The following is a 6293-nucleotide window of genomic DNA, read 5'->3' on the forward strand; positions in this document are numbered from 1 at the left end:
GAATCTACACACATTACCCCATAATGACAAGCAAAAACAGGTTTTTAGAAATGTTTGCAAATTGATTAAAAAAAATAGGAAATATTACATTTACGTAAGTATTTTAGACCCTTTACTCAGTACTTTGTTGAAGCACCTTTGGCAGCGATTACAGCCTTGAGTCTTCTTGGGTATGACGCTACACAAGCTTGGCACACCTGTATTTGGGGAGTTTCTCCCATTGTTCTCTGCAGATCCTCTCAAGCTCTGTCAGGTTGGATGGGGAGCGTCGCTGCACAGCTATTTCCAGGTCTCTCCAGAGATGTTAGATTGGGTTCAAGTCCGGGCTCTGGCTGGGCCACTCAAGGACATTCAGAGAATTGTCCCGAAGCCACTCCTGCGTTGTCTTGTCTGTGTGCTTAGGGTTGTTGTCCTGTTGGAAGGTGAACGTTCGCCCCAGTCTGAGGTCCTGAGCGCTCTGGAGCAGGTTTTCATCAAGGATCTCTCTGTACTTTGTTCCGTTCATCTTTCCCTCCATCCTGACTAGTCTCTCAGTCCCTGCTGCTGAAAAACATCCCCACAGCATTATGCTGCCACCACCATACATCACCGCAGGGATGGTTCCAGGTTTCCTCCAGACGTGACGCTTGGCATTCAGGCCAAAGAGTTCAATCTTGGTATCATCAGACCAGAGAATCTGAGTGTCCTTTAGGTGCCTTTTGGCAAACTCCAAGCTGGCTGTCACGTGCCTTTTACTGAGGAGTGGCTTCCGTCTGGCCACTCTACCATAAAGGCCTGATTGGTGGAGTGCTGCAGAGATGGTTGTCCTTCTCTGGTAGGTTCTCCCATCTCCACAGATGAACTCTGGAGCTCTATCAGAGTAACCATCGGGTTCTTGGTCACCTCCCTGACCAAGGCCCTTCTCCCCCGATTGCTCAGTTTGGCCGAGCGGCCAGCTCTAGGAAGAGTCTTGGTGGTTCCAAACTTCTTCCATTTAAGAATGATGGAGACCACTGTGTTCTTGGGGACCTTCAATGCTGCATAATGTATTTTGTACCCTGGACACAATCCTGTCTCGGGGCTCTACGGACAATTCCTTCGACCTCATGGCTTGGATTATGCTCTGACATGCACTGTCAACTGTGGAACCTTATATAGACAGGTGTGTGCTTTTCCAAATCATGTCCAATCAATTGAATTTACCACAGGTGGACTCCAATCAAGTTGTAGAAACATCTCAAGGATGATCAATGGAAACAAGATGAACCTGAGCTCAATTTCAAGTCTCATGGCAAAGGGTCTGATGTAAATAAGGTACTTCTGTTTTTTAATTTTAATAAATTTGCAAAAATGTCTAAAAACCTGTTTTCGCTTTGTCATTATGGGGTATTGTGTGTATGAGGATTTTTATTTATTTAATCAATTTTAGAATAAGGCTGTAACATAACAAAATGTGGAAAAGGGTAGGGGTCTGAATACTTTCCGAATGCACTGTATGTATGTTTGTGTGTGCGTGTGTGTGCTCGGAATGCCTACTGTCAGGCCAGGGTGGATGCCCTATCTGTTATTTTAATCTCCACTAGTCACCAACTCACAGGAGCCCGTTCTCCCACTGAGATCCTCTACACAGATCAAAGGGCATGACTGGGACAGGCTATCTAACTATACACAGGCTCCTCTTGGAAATGACAGGCGGACTATAGTGATTTTCCAAATTATCAGTTTTAATTGTATTTTTATTTTTATTCACATGCTTCATAGTGCAATGGCAGGGTTTGGTTGCCAATACACCCTCACACTCAATGATCAATAACACAGCTATTTCCCCCTGTTGGAGTACATTCTCACACATTCCACTGGAACCTCAGTTAGTTTTGACCTCCAGTTTATAATGATTAACTTTTTTAAAGCTAAATATCTCCCAGATCGTTTCATATATTCTGAATAGCATTACATTACATTTTAAGTCAGGGGAATTACATTTTACTCTGGAGCTAGTCAAGCATATAACATTGACATTTTTTAGGCACGAGACATTGGGATATCATTAATCTCCCATTAATGTATTTTACTTTATAGAATATACAATTTGTTGTTTACCATTTCATCTACAATAGTGAAGCAGCAATACATGAGTGAAAATATACTAAGAGAGAAATATAAATAATATGACAGGAGATAATATGCAGTAGCTAACTTACAAGTTGTTAACAGTGTTTTGTGTTTCCTTATTTTATGCCAAATTACCACTAATATCCCATTTTGTAAGCTTCTACTAAATGGAAATCGTACACTTTTAAATTAATTATGATTTTTACAACATGCGCCATCGTTGGTATAATGTGACACAAGTCAGGTTAATTTATGTACATAATAATGAATTACAATACACATTGATATGGCATTCTATAGCCCATAGTTGATGCCTGGTCTGATTTGTTCATTGTTTTATTGGATCATTTTTGCCAATTCAAACCTGTTACCCTGCACCTCGTTCAGGGGTGGTTTTAATATTCCTCTTACACCATTGACTACAGATTTTTTAATTTACAAGCTCCCTGAATTTGACCATCATTCAGTGTGTGGTCAAGTGTCAGATTAGATGTTTGCGTTCCATATCCCAGAATGTTAATGATATTCCTGCCTTTGGTAGAGTGAGGTTTGCACAGAGCCTGTGCCTGCCTGCCTGCCTCCAAAGCAGCTAGCGTGGCAACCTGGCCATGCTGCACTTGGCACTGCCCACTCAGCACAGAACGGAGTGGCACTTTGCATAATGGCATCAGCGGGGGATGCTTTTGATCTTAATTGCATGCAGACTGCAGACTGCATCCTCCTCTAAAGCTTTTGTTGTTTACCATAGCAGATTCCACTCCTCACAGAGTGATGAAAAAGCTTTGTTCAAGCCTTTCTTTAACCAACATGTGCCTTATATGATGAATATATCATTTTTATTGTTCTATTGGTGAGTATAACGAAGCGATTATATTTATGGAAGACACAGCAATGTATTTGCGATTGTGATATGTATATGCTGTCAAATGCTAGAACTCTGCTGCAGCTAATGCGTGTCAACAGGCTGAACACATTTCAGTATAATTTCTATGGTTGCAGATGTGATGTGTGCATTTATTTTGGGTGTCTGTGTTGTATGCTTATAGTAGGACTATGGTGGCTATGGCAACAGCCCAAATCAAATGTTATTTGCCACATGCGCCGAATACAACAGGTGTAGACCTTACAGTGAAATGCTTACTTACAAGCCCTTAACCAACAATGCAGTTTTAAGAAAATATATATTTTTAAAGTGTTAAGTAAAAAATAGATAAGTAAAAAATAAAAATAGCAAATAATTAAAGAGCAGAAGTAAAATAAAATAACAGTAGGGAGGCTATATACAGGGGGTACCGGTACAGAGTCAATGTGCGAGGGCATTGGCCAACCTGAGATGGGTTTCCCCTAAAATGTTTGGCATTCCTAAATTAGTCTTGAGACAAAAAAAGTGACAAATGTAGAGTATTGAGTATAGCGCAATTTGTTCCAATGGTGTTTTCTGCCCCGTGATTCTGTGTATGAAAAACGACTGTATCTATACTCGACAATTACCTTTCTTACTGCTGTGCAGTTATTTTTATTTCCTGTTTCCTATAACATATACATACCTTTGTAAAAAAAACTGTTGAAATACTGTATTCTAACTATAACCCTATGCATTGAGTCCTGGTTTGTTGTGCTGTTGTCGAGATCTTTCCTTTACTTGTGAATGTGCCGTGACATAAGAAAAATGGGACAGTAAATTAGTGCGGGACCTTAATGAAACCCAACATTTTTCTCATTCAAGGTAGCTCAGAAGACATCGATCCTGTACCTGATCTGTTTGTAATGGGTTACTCACTTCTCAGAGGCTTGTGTGGATGAAGCAATTACATACAGATTGCATCATGCACTCCTCCATTAATAAACTGACACTTCCATGTCCTTGGCATCTTGGCTTTCTTTATTACCCTCATGACCTTTACAGTGGGGAAAAAAAGTATTTAGTCAGCCACCAATTGTGCAAGTTCTCCCACTTAAAAAGATGAGAGAGGCCTGTAATTTTCATCATAGGTACACGTCAACTATGACAGACAAATTGAGGGAAAAAAATCCAGAAAATCACATTGTAGGATTTTTAATGAATTTATTTGCAAATTATGGTGGAAAATAAGTATTTGGTCACCTACAAACAAGCAAGATTTCTGGCTCTCACAGACCTGTAACTTCTTCTTTAAGAGGCTCCTCTGTCCTCCACTCGTTACCTGTATTAATGGCACCTGTTTGAACTTGTTATCAGTATAAAAGACACCTGTCCACAACCTCAAACAGTCACACTCCAAACTCCACTATGGCCAAGACCAAAGAGCTGTCAAAGGACACCAGAAACAAAATTGTAGACCTGCACCAGGCTGGGAAGACTGAATCTGCAATAGGTAAGCAGCTTGGTTTGAAGAAATCAACTGTGGGAGCAATTATTAGGAAATGGAAGACATACAAGACCACTGATAATCTCCCTCGATCTGGGGCTCCACGCAAGATCTCACCCCGTGGGGTCAAAATGATCACAAGAACCACACGGGGGGACCTAGTGAATGACCTGCAGAGAGCTGGGACCAAAGTAACAAAGCCTACCATCAGTAACACACTACGCCGCCAGGGACTCAAATCCTGCAGTGCCAGACTTGTCCCCCTGCTTAAGCCAGTACATGTCCAGGCCCGTCTGAAGTTTGCTAGAGTGCATTTGGATGATCCAGAAGAGGATTGGGAGAATGTCATATGGTCAGATGAAACCAAAATAGAACTTTTTGGTAAAAACTCAACTCGTCGTGTTTGGAGGACAAAGAATGCTGAGTTGCATCCAAAGAACACCATACCTACTGTGAAGCATGGGGGTGGAAACATCATGCTTTGGGGCTGTTTTTCTGCAAAGGGACCAGGACGACTGATCCGTGTAAAGGAAAGAATGAATGGGGCCATGTATCGTGAGATTTTGAGTGAAAACCTCCTTCCATCAGCAAGGGCATTGAATATGAAACGTGGCTGGGTCTTTCAGCATGACAATGATCCCAAACACACCGCCCGGGCAACGAAGGAGTGGCTTCGTAAGAAGCATTTCAAGGTCCTGGAGTGGCCTAGCCAGTCTCCAGATCTCAACCCCATAGAAAATCTTTGGAGGGAGTTGAAAGTCCATGTTGCCCAGCGACAGCCCCAAAACATCACTGCTCTAGAGGAGATCTGCATGGAGGAATGGGCCAAAATACCAGCAACAGTGTGTGAAAACCTTGTGAAGACTTACAGAAAACGTTTGACCTGTGTCATTGCCAACAAAGGGTATATAACAAAGTATTGAGAAACTTTTGTTATTGACCAAATACTTATTTTCCACCATAATTTGCAAATAAATTCATTAAAAATCCTACAATGTGATTTTCTGGATTTTTTTTCTCCACATATTGTCTGTCATAGTTGACGTGTACCTATGATGAAAATTACAGGCCTCTCTCATCTTTTTAAGTGGGAGAACTTGCACAATTGGTGGCTGACTAAATACTTTTTTTTCCCCACTGTATGTGTGGATGGAGATGTTCCACGACCTTTTGATCACATTTTATCCTCTACTTGCATCCACACCCAAACCATAGACATACTGATGCAATCGGATCAAATTGAGGGAGCGATGTGGGGTGATGATATCCCCCTTGTTAACAGAAAATAGTCACTTTATTTGGATATTCCATCTGTAGATGCTCTACAGATGTTCTTACCATCAACAAGCTATCTGTTGATAACCAACTGCTTGCTAAGGTTACGGTTAGGTTTAGGATAAGGGTTAAGGTTAGGGTAAGGGTTAAGTTTAGGGTTAGTATAAGGGTTAAGGTTAGGGCTAGTCAGTGGAGGCTGCTGAAGGGAGGAAGGCTCATAATAATGTCTGGAATGGAGCAAATGGAATGGCATCAAACACACTGAAAATATGTGTTTGATGTATTTGATAACATTCCACTAAATCCGCTCTAGTCATTACCACGAGCCCATTCTCTCCAATTAAGGTGCCACCAACCTCCTGTGGGGCTAGTAGATAGTTGAAATGTTACTGAAATTCTGTAGAGCATCTACAGATGGATATAGAAATAAAGTGTTACCCAAAAAAGACCCCCTTGTAAACTGTTTTTTTGTACGATTTCAACCCCTCCCCTCCAACGCAACTACCGTCCTTCCTGTTCATTTTTGCATTCCCTGAACGCAATCCCCCAAAGTTATCTGAGCCTACTTCTCCAGCAGCA

The 6293-nt window shown here is 41.4% G+C and overlaps 1 protein-coding gene across 1 annotated transcript in view; it reads left to right on the forward strand.

Annotated features, from left to right (window-relative positions):
- LOC311149239 (plexin-B2-like) overlaps positions 1-1371 on the forward strand; it is a 209705-nt gene extending 208334 nt beyond the window's left edge. Inside the window, exon 37 of the mRNA XM_084186326.1 lies at positions 1-1371. This exon is cut by the window's left edge and continues 764 nt beyond it. The gene's annotated coding sequence lies outside the window, so the exon portion shown is untranslated.
- The last annotated feature ends 4922 nt before the right edge of the window (positions 1372-6293 follow it).

This window comes from Coregonus lavaretus (genome assembly GCF_964263955.1).
Source record: "Coregonus lavaretus genome assembly, chromosome: 21".
Taxonomy (NCBI): Eukaryota; Metazoa; Chordata; class Actinopteri; order Salmoniformes; family Salmonidae; genus Coregonus; species Coregonus lavaretus.